This window comes from Rousettus aegyptiacus, unplaced genomic scaffold (assembly GCF_014176215.1).
Source record: "Rousettus aegyptiacus isolate mRouAeg1 unplaced genomic scaffold, mRouAeg1.p scaffold_m13_p_3, whole genome shotgun sequence".
In the NCBI taxonomy this organism is placed as follows: domain Eukaryota; kingdom Metazoa; phylum Chordata; class Mammalia; order Chiroptera; family Pteropodidae; genus Rousettus; species Rousettus aegyptiacus.
The window spans coordinates 92,161,645-92,181,976 of record NW_023416306.1 but is presented as its reverse complement, the minus strand read 5'-3'; the positions used below and the strand labels follow the sequence as shown (position 1 = coordinate 92,181,976).

At 32.9% G+C, this 20,332-nt stretch overlaps 1 protein-coding gene across 11 annotated transcripts in view; it reads left to right on the top strand.

Annotated features, from left to right (window-relative positions):
- The window catches only part of LRFN5 (leucine rich repeat and fibronectin type III domain containing 5), a 236,288-nt gene that overhangs the window by 53,571 nt on the left and 162,385 nt on the right, over nt 1–20,332 (top strand). The window contains exon 3 of one of the 11 annotated variants that reach the window (XM_016153250.2): nt 16,494–16,703. The exons of the other annotated variants lie outside the window; for them this stretch is intronic. The gene's annotated coding sequence lies outside the window, so the exon portion shown is untranslated. The remainder of the gene's footprint in view (nt 1–16,493; nt 16,704–20,332) is intronic. 11 annotated transcript variants of the gene reach the window in all.

The following is a 20,332-nucleotide window of genomic DNA, read 5'->3' as shown; positions in this document are numbered from 1 at the left end:
ACACATTCTTTAGTGAAATTTAACCTTGAGAAGATACCAGACTAATTTTCAAATGAACAGAGACAGGCATTTTTATTCATAGGATTATTCATAGGATTATAAAAGGGAGAAATTAAACTATAATTTTACTTGATACATTTCTGATAAGTATGTGATTGGTACTTATACCATTTTCCTTTAATCACGACTCAATTAATACATGCACCTTTATCTGGGGAAAATGGTGAATAATAATTCATTGATGCTTTAGTAATTCATTTCTTACTCTCTCAGAAAGTAACCTCTATGAACTTGTAATATATTTTTCAAATCTTTTTTTCATTCTGTAGCATAGAATTAATTTCTAATATATCAAAATTTTCTCATATGTAAATATGAATAATTTATAATGGATTTTATATAAAGTTTTACACATGTAGCTAATGCCATGCATTTATTCTATTAAAAGATTGAATTACATCTATGTTTAATGAACTAAAAGTGTCTGGAGGCTTTAGCTGGAAATAAATGATAAAGATTTATTCAAAGATCTTAGGGTCTGCAAATCATAAATACAACTAGGCAATAACCAAAATGTTCTGAAGAAAAATGAAAAATGAGGCTCTTAGAGTAAAATGTATGTTTTTGAAAAGAATCAGTCCTGCATCCCTTGCCTATGGACTGGTAAGACTCCAGATGACGGGTGGTCTGGATAATGGATGCGAGGTGATCTGAGCACCTGAACAATCTCTCTTAGTTATTCAGAGAGTAATCAGAGAGTTATCTGGAGGTTTAACATATATCCAGGGAATGACACAGGACTGGAAAGTTCAAAAGTTTAAGTTCCTAGACTAGTTAAAATAAGAACAGAACAGTTTCCTTCTGCTGCAGCCTACTTGATTTTAGTAATTTAGCACCTTGACTTCATTTTACTTCGTTCTATTCCTCACCTACAATTTTGAAATTTTTAGTGTAATATTCCCAAATACCTTAATGCCTTGTAAAATTTTTCTCATTGCTTATTTTTCTCTTTAAATAAGGAGGAAGATGTTTATTTGCTATTGGTTTAATATCAGCTATGCCCTTGGATATATCAATGGATACTGTTACACTAAGCAAAAAAGCACAGGAAACTATCTTATAAGCAATAACCAGGGTAATTTGAATATAAGTTGTCCAAGAACAATGTTCTGTGAAATAGTGTATAATATCCTGCTAGAAGAGTTGAAGAGTTAAATAAATAATGATAACTAGCTTTAGTTAGTTAAGGAAAAAGTCATTCAGCCAGACTTGATGACAGGCTCTGGCCAGATGGATATAGCCCTTATCATTCAAGAAGCCTACTAGTTAGAGGTGGTAACACATAGGCACCTCAACCTCTTATGGTATGTTAGGTCATATGGAGCATAGGAGAAGGTCTCTGCAGTAGTAGAGAGTGCCAATAAGACCAAAAGCATTGCTGAGAAAGTGATTGTCGTGGTGGGAACAGAACATGGAACTAGGGTTCTCAAGCAATGATTAATAGCTTAGGTGGGGAAACAAAAACTGTGATAAGGGAAAGTATGACATATGGAGTTGTTACAGGAGATAATATGTGTGCTTAGAGAATTCCATGAAAGATAATAATAAGGGGAGGCCTGGGGCCACTGAAGCTTTTACTCCGAAGAGGGAGCAAATATTGTCTGTAGCTCACTTTAATGAATTCACTGATAAATGATTTATGGGAGAGCAAGCTTTTTCCAGGGCCTGGGCCTTAAGTATCTAGGAAGATGAAATTTCAAGGAGGTATCATTAAGAGTATCAAATATTGCGGAAAGGTCTGATGTGAATAAGAATTGACAAGTTTCCACCAAATCTGGTTGTTACCTATTCATGACATTATTCCTAACCACCTACATCAGAATCAGTTAGGAGTGCTGATAAATATTCAGATCCCTGCCTTTCAGTTTAGTACTATTAAATGAGAATCTCTGGTGTATGCGGTTTAAGGATTTCAATTAAAAAAAAAAATCCAGGAGATTATTTTGCACGCTGGAGTTTGAGAAGCAGTAAACTAGAGAGAGATATTTCAGCAAGCAAATGTAGGCGAATTTTGTTATGAAAGCAAGACAGGAGATATGATAATTAGGAAGATAATTAGGTCAAGGAAGGATTTTTGTTTTTATATTTTGTATGAATTCACAGGAAATATATGAGAGAGCATAATGTATCATGTTCTGATTGGAAAGTCAGAAAATGCTATGTATCATATGCTTAATTACCAGATAACTTTTATTTGAATTGTTAATTTAGGTTTGTACTAATTTGCTTATACAGTGATGTAATTCAGGAATTGCCAATATTTGAAGCACATCCTCAAGAAGAGAGTAAGGAATAAAAAACAAAAAACATCCGAATTGCTTATTTAGGAGTAAAACTTACCTCATGAAAATGTAGCATATTACCAACACAATATTAACTGAGTTCTTCCTCTGAACCATGCACTTTTACAAACCAGTTTGTTACTGAAGATGGGTGATATATCCAAGTAAGAGATGAAAATAAACAATCTCAAAAGTGATTAAGTGGATTGTTGACTATCACAGAGCTGGGATGTGATAGGGGCAGAACTGGGATGTCATGCCATTCATTTTAATATAAAGCTTTCAGGTTCTCACTTAAAAGTAGTTTAACAAGCAGTTCTTAAACTTTTTTGACATGCTGTATATTTCTAATACTAGTATAATTTTTATGCCAGATTATATTAAACTTTTTAACTATTTTCGATACTAAATACCAAATAATGACTACCATAGCTACCACAAGCATCTTGGGAGAAGCACTTTTCACAATAAAATGTCTTGGTCTCTAAAATCTCATTTAATACTATTCATATTATAAGATAATGGATTTATAGGAATTAGACTTTCTGCCATTGAGGGAGGAGTTGGGCGAGTAAAATTCCTAAGGGAAAGTTGGAGAAGTCACTAACCAGCAAATCTGAGTAGCCATCTACACCCAGCTGCTTAAGTGTGACCAAAAATGACAAATTCATTGGGAGGTTTCTGTGGAAATTCAACTTTTGACAACTCTAACTTGGACAACACGAGGAAGGGAATTCTGGGAAACAGTTCTCAGCTTAACCATATTTCTACAGCACAATCAACCCATAATTTATATTGCCAACTGCCTTCTTTACTTTGTATTTGGGAGTTAGAGTGGTTCCACATATGGTATGAAGTTGTACCTTTGGCAAGAACATAAGGAATGCCACGTGAATCAGAATGGCAGTTTACTATTCCTACTCCTACTCTAATTATAAATTTGTTGACTACTTATGATCTGCACAAACTGTGGAAATTGTTTGCACACAATGTAATCTAATTTTGTCTTTTCACATGAGAAGTCAGTAAAATTCTCTTTCAACAGATGAGAGATTTAAGGTTAATGGATGTTGAGTTACTTGCCCAAATAATAAGACTTTTTATTTAAAAAAAAATACTGACTAGTTTGTTAGGCTAAGGGATGTAGTGCTGTTGAAAGAAAAGTCAGGATTCCATTATTCATCTAAATAATGGTGAAAAGGATGTTCAGATCCCTGGTGGGCGTTAACGCTTCTTCCCTATCAGAGAGGACTCACTTGCATCCTTTGATGTGATTAGGTCAGAGACTAACAAAAAGGCCAACAGGAAGGTCACAACTGACCAGGGAATGAAGTCTGTGAGATATAGCGTAGAGCCTCACAGGACTGCATATCCTGGTAAGAGGTAAATAAATTGTTTGCATTGCTATTTATAGAGGAAAATTTCGAATTTTTATATCCATTATGAACCCATTGTGTAACTATAGAGAGGGAAGAGAACTAGCAAGTTCTAGTTATTAGAAAAAAATAAATAAGAATTTGGAAGGATCAACTTGAATGGAGACTAATTTTTCTTTTTGAGAACATTACTCATATGTTAAACAACTACTTATAAAAATTATACCATTATCTACTTTCTAGCATAATCTGGCAGCTCATTCTAGTGTGCATTGATGGCAGGGAATTTGTTCTTATGTGCTCTCTAAGCTGGTCTCTGTGCTCACAGTGTGGTATGTGGAGCCACGGACTTGGAGTTAGAGAGTGTGGGGAGAGTTGCTAGTTTCAATGCAGGAACAAAAAGTAAATAATACCTGTGCAGTCTAGCTTATACAGTGATTACATACTTAGGTGAACTAATATAAAAATCAAATAAATTGCTTTCTATAAATGAAAACTATCTTTTATGGGAGGGATATAAATTGATTGACACATGATTAAACACCAAAAAAAAAAAAATAGATTTAGTTTAGGTTGGAATCTTTAATGTGTTCACAGTAAGAATCATAAGAAAATGTTTTGTGTTCCTTCTTCTCTCCCCTTTTTCTCCATGTAGTAGTCCAAAGTGTTAAAACATCGTAAAAACATCCTCATTCATCTCACCTTCCATCATTCCCAAAAACAACTACAAAATTAAACTCTCCTTACAAGTGTTTGCAAGTCATCTGTAGGTGAGATATAGGGGAGTTAAAATGACAAGATTCTCTCTCACAGGAAGTTGCTAAATTTTACTTGAGTGATGTTATTTATACCCTTAGCTTAATTTTAAAATGATATCAAAAATAGCTAATAAACTATATATAAAAATGCAAAATTTATGCATGTTTGAACTTAAAAGATAACAGCATACTAGAAACTGAAATTTTCAGTTGTTCACTATCATCATTTTGTATCTTTTTTTCTAGTGACAATTTTTCTTTAAGGTATTTAATATTAAGATTAGGAAGTTTGAATCTCACTAGTTTGAGAGCTAACTAAATAAGTTCTTAATTTACTTGAGGTGTCTTAGCATTCAAACATTCTGGATGACATTAAAAGTAACCCTTATGAATAATTATGCAAAGTGCATTCAGTCATAGAATAATCGTTTTTCTATTTGTGAGGTAGTCTTTTAAAGGTTCTTTCTTATTGGACTTTTTCTCCTAATGTGTAGATATTGGTTGAATTGAGATATGGTCTACACAAATCAATACATAGGAAGACAAGTTGTGTGTGACAGTAATTCTCTCTATCTGCCAAATGTCTAGGTACCAGCGATTGTGTTTCTACTAGCTGGTCATCACACGATAACTTGTCAGTAAACCATTTTGCTTTCTTTGGCTTAGAAAATAATGCTTATTTTCTTCAAAGTATACATTTTGTTTATTATATCAATGTTATATATGTAATATATTAGAAAACTTGAAAATGCACGTTCTTAAATTTTATTTCCTTTTCTGACTTTTTTAAGGGAATGAATGGCCTTGGAATCCTTATGCTGTCTGGTTTCCATTATTGGTTTATCCAGAAGGATGCTTGTGACCAGGTGTAAGACAATGATATTGCTACTGCAGCTACTGAAATATTCTCTTAGAGAGAAATTTTTGAGTAGCAAAGCTAAACACACACACACACACACACACACACACACACACACACACACACACGGAAGAAGAGCAGCAAATTCCATCAGGAATTTTTATAAGGGGCTAACAAAGGAGAGGTTAAGAAGTATCATTCAGAGAACCATATAAATTGGGTGGGATTTAGAAATCTCTAATCTATCGTCCATGCTGTGCAGGAAACCCACTAGGGAATTTTTTCCTACCACTTACTCTTTTCTTGGTTTGAGAGCATTATTTATTAGGGAGTGGAACACATTTTGCATGGATAAGAAATAAACATCATAGTCACAAGAAAAATGTCACACAGGAAGATACACTTTGAATTTTCGGCCCAAGGGAAAGTAAACTTTCCTATTCCATAATTCTTTTAGTTCTGAAATTTTTAGTATAAACATAGGATTTTTATTTTTAGAAACCAATAGTGAGAAGAAGCTGAAGCTTCCTTCAGAGAGGAGGACAGTGGTACTTTAAAAAATGCCCACTTCAGTTTTAAGGCTGAATCTGATACCTACTATTCATTAAAATTCTGAAATACATTTCTTACTCTTATGATATATATATATATATATATATATATATCTTTGTCCATTTCTACTTAGAAATGTAAATCCAATTATAATACCACATTAAATTTATTTTACATCTGTTTTATGTTCTACTGTGACTGAATATTTCATAAAATTGAAGTTACCAACTTTGTTATCAAGGTATATATTGCGTTGGCATTAAATATTTGGTTGTTCACCGTTATTTTAAACAGGAGATGTCTTCAGGGTTATTTCTCACTCTAAATAGAACCAGCCTCTTGTTTTGTTCACATAAGAAAAATCCATATTAATTGAAAGGAGCTAAGCAGTTGCAGAAGTCATATTCCAAGGATTTTAAAGTTATTTTATCTAAATGACTCTAGATGCCTCTAGAAAGAAAACGATGTGTTTAATGGGTGCTTCCTCTTTTTCTCCTTTTGTTGAAGCCCTGAATAGTAACTGGGGTTATAAGACATTAAAGATCATTTGGAAGAGTTTCACATTTTTTAAAAAAAATCTCAAAATTCTAGCTATAGACGAAGATATTAGTCTTACCACCATTTTTCAGAAATGGAAACTTATAATTAGAATATTTAAAGTATCCTGTGCAGAGCCACACTAATCAGCAAAGGTGATCTATGTTAATACTTAGTTTCCTTAATGAATATTTCTCATTATTATCACCACTTCTGTTAAATGGCAAAATGAATCATGCGGCATATAGATTTCGCATTTTTTCCCTTTATAGTTTCTCATGGCTCTTTTCAACTAGGGAACATGCCTGTTTGTGAGAGAAAAATGCAAGCTAGAGGAGTTAAGTTTTAATTGATGAAAAGTCGTTTATCTAGTTGGATTCCATTCTTTAAAGCTTCGGTTTTATGGCTTAGCAGTTGTCTAGCTAAGGAAAACAAAAAAGCCAGGCAAAAATTCTTGCTACTGTTAAAACCATTCCATGGGGTAAGATGATCTTCAAAAGGACTCGTCAGCCATTACTTATGGAGTTTGTGGGTAGTCAGGATCAAGGTAAAGAAAACATGATGAACTGTTAGTTTACAGAAGGATGATGATATGGCTTCAATTTGCAATGTGAGCTGTCAGTCATTGCTTGCTTTTTTTTTTCTGACTCTACATTTATAAATTTTATAGTTGTACAGAGTGTACATATTAGAGTTTGAGTCAGTTCTTGCTAAAATTTGAAGTAAAACAATAATAAAAGTGTATCAATAGTCAAAAACAAAATTAGCCTGTATTTAGTAAGGGGGAAGGTATTTGGTATAGCTGTTATAGTTAGCAATGCTGTCCAACACAGTAGCCATAGCTACATGAGCGTTTCAGCACTTGATATGTGGGTAACATGATGGAGGAACTGAATTTTGTTTAATTTTAGTTATTTCAAATTTAAACTTAAAGAGCCCTGTGTGGCTAGTGACTACCACACTGGATAGTGATGTGCATAGCTCTAGAGTTCAGAAGTGGCTGATAGAAGTCCATGTCCCTCCCCTTTTCTGCATCTGTGGAGTTCTGGTTCTTTGTTAGTGGTATTCAACCTCTGCTTCATTTACAAATTTGAGCATTCATTTTTTTTTTTTTTTTCCTAGCGTAGGCTCAGCTTGAAAAACTAAATGTCTGTCTATGAAACTCTTGGGTTAGGCAGTATCTTCTACCCACCCTCTAGATTTGGACCACTGTCTTGCTTTCTCTGACTTTTTTGTTTTTTTAATTGGAACTAGATAACTGTCCTTTTCAATTCTGACTTATACTGACAACTACTGAGTGTGACTTCTGACAGTTATAGTCATTTACAGTTGGAAATCTGTGATTCTTGAACATACACGTTCCTTTCAATAATGTGCACTGGACATCTTGGCTGTGCTCGTTAGGGCTGTCTAGCTGGTTTCTGTAGTCTGTCCTAGAAACCTCCGTGCTAACCAGGGAGATGAAGCAGTAAGTTTTCATTTTGTGGCTGCACAGCTGGATCATTACTGGATGAAGAACTTCGGGCAAGTTTTTAATCCTTTTTACTCCGGCTTCCTCACCTACAAAATAGGGACAATAATAGTATCTATCTAGTTCATTTGGTTACTTGGGGAATAAATGAGTTAATATGAGAGATATTTTGAATGATGCTTGGAATATAATGACTGCTGTGTAAATAGCCATTATTAACAGTATTTCAACAGTTTGCATGGGATGATCCAATTAAAACTTTATTTGGATTTAACTCTTTATTATATGTCAGAATGTTACAAAATACATTCTTTTTAATGGATTTTTTTCTTTGTAATTTAGAATGAAAATTTCGTAGGAGAGTCTTTTAAAAAGGAGCCTATATTGCATATTCAATTTCAAAAACTTGAAATCTGCATTCAACTCTATGATTTTGGGTGATTAAATGTGTGTGTTTTATTTTTTTCTTCTTACCTCATGTTGTACCACTCCTCCTATCCCACATTACTGCCTAGTTTAATGACAAATCTTGGGTCAACAGGAACTTAGAAAGTAGCTTAAAAACATTTATTACTAATTATACATACCCTTTTGGATTTTATCACTGTCCTAAAAAGCTATAGAATACTTCCCCCAAGCCAAGACAGCTATTCGAATTGCTTGTAAAAGAATGATTTTTTAAAAAATGTAGTTATATTTATTTACATTAGAAATAAGGTATGAAATAAGTGTTTTATAATTGATGTCTTTACCAGATTCTAAGCAGAGTTTAAATACAAGTCAGATTTCCTGAAGAATAACTACGCCAAGAACACTATGCACTTGTCCTTATTCACTACCACAAACTTTATCAGTTGAGCTTAGCTCTGGCTTCTGTTCTTCTAAATGTTCCATTTATATATAAATTAAATAATATAAATACAAATATAAAAATATAAATGTAAACATAAATATAAATACATATATATGTATATATACACATATATATCTTGGTAATTGCTTATTTTTTCAAGCAATCATGCTCTGTATATAAAACAGTAGGGAAGAGTGGAAAATCAGGATGAAAAATCTTGGCAGCTATGTAATAAAAATATATAATTTTGTTTACAAAGCAAAATAACAGATTTGTAAATAGTGTTGTAAGAAATGAGTAGTAGTCAACTAGAAGGAAAAAATTTGGATCTATATTTCAAAGCATATACCAAAATAAATATATAAAACATTTATATGTAAAATATAAAATCTTAGTAATATAAAAAGAAAACCTGAGAAAATTTATAATCTTAAAATAGAGCAGTGCTTTATAATTATAACTCTTAATTTGGATCCCATGCAAAAAAAGAATAATTACATTAGAAAAATCAGTTACATTAGAATAAAATCCATATAGCAAAAATACCAAAATCAAAAGGAAAACTATTTGCAACTCATATCACAGAAATGTGCTAATAATACATGAACATCTGTAAGCTTGTTAAACCCACACTACCAGTATGGTTATTAGTAGCAAAATAATACTCTCATGTGTGATCCGTGAGATTGTAAACAGCACATCTCACATGTTGGATGATTTTGCAAGATCCATAAATATTAAAATTATATGCATACTTTAATCCAGCTGTTTCTTCTCTCAGAAATTTATTTTAGTCCTATAGTTGTTTATGTGTGAAATAAAGATTGTATAAGACTTTTATTCTAGCATTATTGTAATAGCAGAAGCAACTTAAAGTTTCATAATGTTTGATGGTTAAATTAAGGTATGTCCACACGATGGAAAGCTCTCCAATTCTAATAATTAAAAAAAGAATAAGGAAGCTCTCTAAACAGAATGTGAAAGACAACCAAACTCTATTGGTAAGTTAAAAAATTGTAATGCAAAAAAATCATAATTGGTAAGTTACAGTATCATAATGCAAAAATGTAGTCCAATGAGAATATATAGTATATTTCTACATGTGTATATATATATGTATATGTATATATAAAAAATATCTGGAAGAATACATTTTAGTGGAGCCGTCATATAGGAACTGAGCATATAAGAATAGGGATTTGAAGGAAACTTCACTATATAATTTTGCGTATGTTTTTGATGAATAGCCTAAATTCATTACCTATTAAAAATAAGTTGAATTGTAAAAAAAATTCTTTAGGGGAAATAGTCCTTTGAGAAATTCAAAATAAAAATTATATTTCTATAAAATATTTTAAGACATTTGTAACAATATTAATTTTATTTATTGTTTTAGCACAGTGGACCTTTAGACCTCTGAAATTTATTATTTTGAATTGCATCTTTGATTACATTTCATTGAGTTATAGGATCATCATTTCTCACTGAAATAGGCCCAAAATTTGTCCATCATTTTTATTTTAGGAGATAGAAAAATAATACTCATAAAAATTATAATCGCATAATGTCAGAAAGCAAGGTATTGGGGGAAAGAGATTAAGTTTTCTATTTTCTAACTTTTAGCCAGTACTTATTTAATGCTGGTGAATTCTATTACAATGTAGTATCATTTCTTATATGTTCTATTTTAGTCTTAAAAGCTTCTATTTTATTATTGTGTAAAAACTTTGAACTGCCTTTTCCTCAAGGGCAAAAATGTTAGCAAGACGGAACATGAGAATCTCAAACTAAGAAATATTAATATCTATTTTTAAAATATATTGTTAGTCTGTAAAGGTCCTCCTTTGCTACAAAGGGAATTCATTTTCTAATATGAAAATTCTTTTAAAATATGATGTCTATAATATTTAACAAAATCATAAAGAGAGATTACTATTATCAAGATATTTTATAATTTAAAAAGAAATCAAGTTCTTAATATGATAATTGTCTAGATGAAAATATGGACTTTCTAAAATCCAAAAATCATCTTAATGGGGAACTAATAATTATTTTAGCATTTTTATTTTTCCTTTTTTTCCCATTCTTAACAACTGCTTTAACTTGTTACCTGTTTGTTCATTCTAGTCTCTAAGCAATTAATCCTTGTTTCTTTCACTCTAGTACCTCTTTCAATAATCTACCTCTCTTCAAACAAAATTGTTAAATAAATCTTTCCAAAACATCACTTCCAAGCCCAAGAAGCTCCAGTATCTCACAATAAGTGAAGGAGAGAGCAAACACTTCAGAGCCAAATCTTAATTTAAAACTTGTTTATTCAGCATGTAGCCATGGCAGAGTCTACCAGGACTTATTTCCTCTCTTCTCTTTCTGGAAGCCAGAGATTGAATTCATTTTCAAATAGTGGCTTTCCTAGGTGACTTAGGGAAGTACTTATTTTCTAGATGCCTCAGTCTCCTCATTTGTAAAATTGGAATCATAACTATATTAATCTTACAAGATGTGAGCATTCAATGATGTTAACATATGTAAACTGTGTTAGACATGTGTTAGCATATAATAAGCATTCTACAAATATTAGCTAGTTTTATTCCCTCCTTCCTTGAAGTGCCAAGATTGTATTTGATTCCTCCCTTAGGTTCATATGAAATCTAAAATTCATCTTAATGGGAAGATATGTAAGATTCTATTCCTCCTCCTCTCCATTTATTCAAATTCTATCCTTGCTTAAGATCACAGTTTTAAGTGCCTTCTATCTGATACAAACATGTCTGTGCACTTCAACCAGACACCTAATAGCCCTGGACTGCAAATTTCACTTAGCTCTTAATCAAATACTTCTCAGGAGTGGAAATCATGTTTTAATTACTCGATTCTATCTAATGCCTGGGTGCTCAGTCTTCCCTCGCAAAGAGACGGTTAAAATTAATAAAGTGACAAATTTTCTTACATGTTATGTACCCATCTTATGGACCTAACTTGAAAAAATTACTGTCTCAATCTCATCATCATTCTGACAAGCCAAATGTCTATTTTTATTTATTTTTCTTTTTTATTTATTTTTATTTTTTTTAATTTATTGGTTAAAAAAATTATATAGATTTAAAGTGTATTGTTCAATAATATGTCATATTATATTACATAATGTGTTCACCACTCAAAGTTAAATTTTTTTTTTTGTCACCATACATTTGACCTTCTTTACCCTTATTCTCATTAGATGTTCCTTGAATACAAGCATCCTTTCACTGGGAATTGTGGATGAACTTCAAGATGACCTCTCAGTTTTTGAGGAAATCAGTATATCAAATATGTGTTAATTTTAAGAATATTCTGATTTCTCTGGCCTCATTCCTTGTGTCATTGATTTTCTGGAGAATTGTAGAGGCTTGGGGAAAAATGAACAGAATCCTGTGCATGACAAAGACAGTTGTAATTTTTTTTCTTTTTTCTAGTTTTGAAATATTGACATAAAGCACTGTATACATTTAAGGTATACAACATAATGACTTGAGTTACATCTATGGTAAAATCGTTACCACGATAAGTTTAGTTAACATCCATCATCTCACATAAATACAGCAACAGCAACAACAACAAAGGTTTTTTCACTTATGATATAGACTCGTGGAATTTACTCTGTTAACAACTTTCAGATATACCATACAGCAGTGTAACTGTAGTCATCATGCTTTGTATTACATCCCCAGTATTTCTGTCTTATGATTGAAAGTTTGTACCTTTTGACCACTTTCATCCAGTTCCTCCACCTGCTACCCTCTGCCTCTGGTAATCAAAAATCTTATCTCTTTTTCTATGAATTTGGTTATTAAAAACATTTTTAGATTTCACATGTAAGTGAGATCATACAGTATTTTTCTTTCTCCGAATTACTTATTTCTCTTGGCATAATGCCCTCAATTATATCCATGTCACAAATAGCAAATATTTTCCTCTTTCTTAAGGCTGAATAATATTCCATTGCATATATAAATATTTTATTTGAAAATATGGGTGGGCTATAGATTTACACTTAAGTGATGGATAAATTTAAGAAATGTATAAATCAAGAGAAACCTATGAAAAATAAAGAGAAGGAATCAGAGATTATAAGGAAACTTGAATACTTTACATTCTGGAAACCTACCTTTTAGACTTAGGTGATTAACATCACTAAATTCTGCAGAACTTTATTATTAAAATGTGGTCTGAGAACTATCAGGATTAGATTTATCTAGGAGTTTTCTCAAGTCTTCATTTTTTAAAAATCGTGAAGTGATTTTTCTGCACTTTGAATGTGAACTCTGTAGAGCATTGGTTCTCAACCTAGCATACATATTAGTATTTACCTGGGGAGGCTTTAGAAACCCTTGTACAGGCTCTACTCCAAATCAAATCAGAAAATATAGGGTTGAGACTCAAGAATTAGTATTTTAAAGCTTCCAAGTGGTTCTTTTTTGCAGCTGAGCTTGCGATCCTGTGCTACAGGGACATGCGAGAACAAGGACTGAACTAGACCATTAAGAAAAAAAGAACTGGGGAGGATTTCAGAGGCTAAATTCTGCAGTTGAGAGATAATCATTTATTCTCTATGAAATCAGTGCTTTTCTTCCTCTTATTTAGCAATTATTTATCAAGGGCATATTTTGTGCCAGACACCATGAGGGGAGTTAGATTAATGATCTCCAAACCCCTTCTAATTCTAAAATTATCTGATTTTACTGTCTATGAGTTATGAATTAGGAGATAATTGGCAACATATTATAGATGGTTGTTAATCATTTGTTTAGGATTAATGCGTGAATTGGTGGTTAAAACTTTGCTAATTGTAACTGTTAAAGTAGTTGAGTACGCAGTACTGATCGGAAGCATCTATTGTATCCAAAATTGAAAACAATAAAAGTTAGTTAATAGAAATGAAGCTAAATAAGCCAATAAATTTATTAGAGTTGAAGTTGAGTAGAGTTTGAGAAAAGACAAAACAGGAAAAAATATATATATATTTATATTTGCATTTTACCACCAGAGAAGTGAGTGCATCTTAACATTAATGTACACAGGAAACATCTTGGAGTTTTTGTTAAAATGAAGATTCTGACCTAGTAAATCTCTGGGGTAGAGCCTGAAATCCCGCTTTTTAAATAAGCTTCTAGGTGATGAAATGCTGGCATGGGGACCCCAGTTATCAGCAATAAGGAGATAGAGCTCAGTTGTGTGATGCAAGCAGAACAAAGATCTTGCCAAGAACTGATCTGCTCATGCCTCTCTCTTAGTTGCCTTGCTAATTGCCCCTCATCAAGACAAGGAAACTATTTTTAAAAATCCATGTGAAAATGAGATAAAATCTGGTGAGGGATAGAGCAACATGTCAAAATAATACGAGAGAGGAGTTTTGCAGAAGAGGTTGTGTAGTTCATGAAGATAAGGTTATTTCAGGAAGAACTTAATTTATCCTTTAAAAAATTATTAGAATTTGTGAGATTAGGAACTACTAGGGTACAGCAGGGCTATTTTATTTCTAACTGGCTTTAGTCATAGTTAGTATAAAAATCCATATACTTCATGAATGCATTTCCTCACCTATTTATGTGCCATTAACAGTGCATAGAAGAGACCCTTATGGAGAACTGGGTTATTGAGTCAACACCATATAATAACCAGGAAATGATGTACATATTATATGACGTACGATTAAATGTGAAATTGAAAAGAGGAATATTATAGAAAGCACTGACACAAGTAAAATACGAACATTAAAGTTGGGAGTAAGCCATGAAACAAAGAAAAATACCCATTTTTGTCTGTTTTAAGGATGAAAAAACAAATCAAAGTGGGGAGTGTACCAGTAGACTCTTCATATTAGACATATAGGAAGAAAGATTATCTATCAAGAATGAGAAAGTGGAGATTTACAGATCAGGAAAAAAAAGCAATCAGTAAGACATTACAATAGAAATTTTAAAGCAGTATTAAAATTCTGTTTGCTACTAAACACATACATTTTTGACAGAATATATGCATGGTGTTGACGCATTCTCCATCAATGCTCTGCATCCCAGGGATGGCAATGGAAAAGTGGATGAGTGTGTATAGAGAGGGACTGTTGACTGTTGATAGTATTGCAGAACTTAATTATGGAGAGGAGTAAGGATTGTATGGAAATGGCTGACCATCTCTTTTAGGGGAAATAAGGGGGGCTAGAAATGAATTGAGTTCAGTGGATTAGAAGGAACTTCAGTTCAAAATGTCTGATCAATATAAAGAGGAAAATTTGTTATTTTGTGTAATCTGAGGTGAGAAAGTGTTTGAAATCTTGGGAGTGGAATATGGTATGAGTTGACAGGTTACATAACATGGTCATGCCAGGCATATATAGGTGACTGGTATGGGGTGAATATTATAAATGGTGTGAAGGAGAGAAATTCTTTAAAACCAGGATACCATGAGAATGTACAATGTGATTATTAAGTTAGAATAGATGACTAAAAAAGAAATATGGAAAAGAGAAATATAAGCCAGTTCTTGAATTTGTTAAGGAGGGAAAATATGGATCCTACTTTTGATGATTTAGAGAGAGTGCTATAATAATAATATCATAGATCGATTGAGTTGGGAAGGAATTTAGAGCTAATACAACCCAATGCTCATAATCAAGAAGGTAAGTTACTTATCCAGAAATACAAATTTCTTAGAAAACAGTTGAGACTAGACTGTAGGGTGATTGACATCTCTTGTTTTTAGTAATGATGAAGGCAATGTCGATGATTTTGACAGTAGGGGCTTAGATGTATATACCAAGGGCTTATTATAGGCAGAAAATTGGCTCATAGCTAAAGCAAAGCAGAAAGATAAAATGAATGTTTGATTTTAATCTCCCCTCCAGAATGTTCACTTCATGAGGGCAATGATTATTATCTCACTTATCCCCTGGTATATCCCTGATATATATTTGGTACTCATTAAATATCTGTTGGATACATGAATAGATACACTTTTAAATTTAAGATTTGCTGATTAGTTATCTTCTACTATAGAACTATGACTGCTAAAGGAAATTTTGTTTTATTGGCTACTTATCACTTTTAGTGATAGTAAGTATTGATGGACGCTTTCAAATACACATGATAAACTGTGCAGTGTATGTATATATTTTACCCATATAGCAATTCTTGAAAGTAATTACTATAACAGGGGATACCTAATCTGCTATTCAAACTAGTTCTTACTGCAAACATTTAGGCCAGGAATATATGGTGAACTTATTGGGCGGATCTTACAGGAGATAATTTATAAGGAATATTAGGATTCTCCTGGGAGAGAATCTCTCCTAAAACAAAGAAGATGCCAGGGTAAAGTGGGTTCATCAAAAGCTATTAGTTAGCAAATGAGAATTTCTGGTGTGATAGATGCAACCTTTTGCCATCTCATGAATCTGTGTGTCTAACTGGCAGAGAGAAAAGGCTGTTGCAATAAATGGTGTAATACTTAGGGGAATGAGTAATGTGATGGGGAGATAAATCCCTCAACTCTTTTGACACAGACCACTAAGATGACTTATTATTAAAAAGGCTCAGGGTGATGGTGATAGCATTGTAGATATCAGAGGGGAAAGTTGAGTTTAGCTCACTAATCTGAAAGTCTGTGACATCTCAGATTTGGCCCATAGACCAGCAGTATCAGCATCATCTGAGAGCATTTTAGAAAAATTGATCCTCAAGGCCCACCCTAAATTTACTTTTTTTCAGAAACTGAATTTTAACAAGCTCACCACCTTAAAATATAAACTGCCTGGCCAAGCAGCTGATTGAAGCGGAACCTGGCAGAGCGACAGCAATGTGGGGGAGAACAGACTTGCGCATGAATAGATCTGAGACTTACTCTGAAGGTTCTGTACTGATTTGGTAGATGGATAAAGATACCATGTGAGCAAATGAAGGAGCATTCAGGGAAATCTGGTAATTATTATTAAAAGGATTCTATCTGTAAGCACAAGTCAGTGAAGCCTAGAAAAATTGAGGTTTTGTCTATTTTACAAATGAAGACACCATAGCTCAGCGAAGTTAACTTGCTCAAGATGACTTAGGGTGTCTGCGCTATTTCCCCTGCTTTGTCAATATTTTAAATGAGAAATGACCTAGCTAGAGAACAGCAAGCCCTCACTACCTTCTTTTGCATAATTATGAACCCAGAGAGACAACATGGCCCTTTATCATGAGCCCTTGGGGAGGTGGCTGTTGACGTTTAGGGAATGCCAAGTTTCTACTACAACAAAAAAGTAGAGAAGGAAGTTGATAAAAAAAAAAATTGCTGATATAAAGGGCTTAGTCAATTTGAAATGTCACCTAAAGAGACTGAGTTAATTTAAACAAGAATTACATGGTAAAAGGTCCAGGTGTAGCTCACACCAATGATAGCAGAAAATCAAAAGAGAGATTAGAGACACCTAATATTAAAGGTGACAAAATGGCAACGTGAATTATAAAGATTAAGATAGAGTTGGGAGGGAAGACTGACAGGAGAATGATTAAACAGTAAATCAGACATCTCACATACAGCCCACACTTTTAAATTAAATCAGTTTAAAAAAAAACTGGCACAATACATGTATACTTACTAGTATTCGGATTATAAATAGGCCAGCTTATATCCAAGGCCCAATGTGTTTTATAAGCATAATCACATTAATTTTCACAGCACTCCCTAGAGACAGGTAGATACACAGTATTACTTAAATGTATACATTTTCCATCCCTCATCTGAAACAGAGAAAGAACTTGGTGAAACAGCTCATTTCTCCCAAGCTAAAATAGTTCAAAATATATTTTTATAGACTGTAATTTAGCCATCTATTATTTCAAACCATGGTACTCTAATATCACTGTCAAATTTCAGTTTCTGACTTAATATTTGGAGGATCCTCTTAGATCCCCTGTAAAGAAAGAAGAAAAAAATGAAAATCCAGATTTAAAAATTAGGAATTTTTTAAGACCGCATGTGGCCATCAAAGGCTAATGATGATGTCTACATTTATCTACACGTGAAATGTAATTGTTTAATTAATGAGCAATTAAACAATTAAATTATTTCAATTAATTTCTTCCATACTTTTTAATGTGGGTGATAGGTAGTGATATTTGATGAAGAGTTCTGATTTGCACTTCATGTGATTGTATTATGATGAAAAATTTAATAAAATTAATGGTTGACTCTAAACTGGTTCCTTTCTGGAGAAAAAGTTTTCTACAAATAAGCATTGGACTCTTTTTTTTTTTTTTTTTCCCTGAACAATCAGTCTCTAGGTTCATGAAATAAAAACATTTTGTCTGCTTATTTAAAAAATGCATTAATTATTACAGCCTATTCGATCAGTTTTCTCTTTGAGTACATTTTTTCCATTAAACAGGAAGGTCTTCAGTGTGATGATAATAAGATAGTGTTCTTTGAACACTGCTAAACTCAGCTAAAGTGTTTTCTTTTTAAAAAGGACTGCAACACACAGCAGTTTTTGCTCCTTGTTGTCTTTCCTTTGGGAGAATGACTATTTATAAACACTTGTCTAGAATACTGTGCACATTTCTCAGAGTAAATATCCCACATTTGATGATCATTTTATGATGAAATCCTTTGGAAATCAGCACACTTCCTTCTCCAAAGGTGATACTGCCAGGTGGTACAATAAATGTCAAAGTGTTTTATCAGCATTATTATAACTTTTTTTTTTTTTTTAGTCACACCTAATAATGTAGATTTTTTCCTTTGGAGGACTTTGACCTTCATGTATTTTGGTTTCTTAATTAAAATGGGAGGTACATATCCCCTACCTTGCCATAAGCACTGCAAATGATATCTAAGACTTCTCTGACTTTTGAGAATATGCATCCCTTATCTGAATTAAAACTCAGTGTATCAATGTGGAGTGCCCTTCACACTGAAGTGTTTCTCCTCTGCTTAATTCCAAGTCTTCTTGGAATTCAGGACAGGCACCTGAATTGAGAATGTAACTCGCTTTTGCCTACATCTGAGTTGTTTAACTACGGATGATTGATACTATTCCATTCTCTAGGGCCAGAGGGAATGCACATATTTTTAAGATTTTAATAAATAAGAACAGATGCATTTTAAAATTTGACTCTCCTGAGGGCAAAGTTTCAGTTTTCTTCCCCTTTCTGTGTTTGCCTATGTTTATAGTTAGCCTAAGTGTTGATGGTGGCATTACTTCCTTTTCCAGGGTCATGAAGGATAGAGTATCTTTTTTTACTTTTAATCATATGTGGGAAGTGCAGTATTGCAAAATTTGACTCTCCTAGGAATATTTTTAAATTTTTTATTTCTAAATATTTTAATATATAATCCTTTCTCCTGGAACTAGTTGTAGCCCATAAATGTGAATTCCTTGGAACTAGAAATAATTTATATCATTTTAAAGATCTTCATTGTTTTCAGGTAAAATGACTTCTTCCTATTAGTCTGATATATGTTTACTGTATTAGCAAGTATTATTTACTCAGCTACCATCATAGTGGCCATTAAAAGTCTGGCAGTAAATGTTTCACATGGATGTGAAAAATGAGGCATCAGACATGTTCAGCTCCAAGGCAACATAATATGAGTGATGCTATATATAGCACAGGATTCTGAGATGCATTCATCATACTAAGAAGGTGTTTTAAAAGGTATTTTGGCATCAAGTTGGTCCTCAGGTAATGTATTCCTGGTTGAGATTGTAATTGGTATATTTGGTCTTCTGAGCTAGATTAGTATCACCTAAATTGAAGGATCTTTGCTATTGCAGAAACAATACCATATATTGGATGCTGATATATGTCCACTGATTCAGATAATATACAGCCTTCTATAGAACCTTGCCCCAGCCCTGCAAAGTATTGCTACACAGATGGTACTATCTGTTATAGGGCCAGTCTTACTTTAAGGTTGAATTGTTTCCTAAAATCCATATTGTTCAAATATTAACAGGGGATATCACTTACTTTTTTATTTTTTTAGTAAGACTTTTTGAGGGGAATTTTTTTAAAAGAGGATTTAAGCTCGTGGTAACTATGTGAAGCAAAGCAAAGGGTTGGAGAAGTTCTCAATAATCTGTGTCTGCTTACCTTATTATTCAAATCTATATAGCTCTATTATTTACCCTAGAACTTTTTAGATTCTAGATTCTAATTCAAGAGATCCTATATCCACAAGAAGTGGATGAAAAATCATAAATTAAAAAAAAAAGTCTGTGAGCTAAATAGACCTTTTCAAATGCCTCTCAGATTGTATTTCTTTGAATTTAAATGAAGAGTGTTCTTTTATTCTCTATGTATGGAGATGTCTTTAGATATCAGCAGCCATAGCTGTAGATTAGGGAATTATTTACAACTTCCAGAGTACCCATGTAATTTCCCTTTTCCCCTTTATCGCTACCCCCTGCGCCAATTGTGTCATCTTCTCAGTACTTTGAATCTGGTACCATATCTCTTATACCTAACCTCCAATGAGAATTTCACCTTCATCCTCTAGACTTGTTTCATTTGACCTCATTTTCCATATCCTCACGTCCAAAATATTTTGTTCCCCATTGTATCTA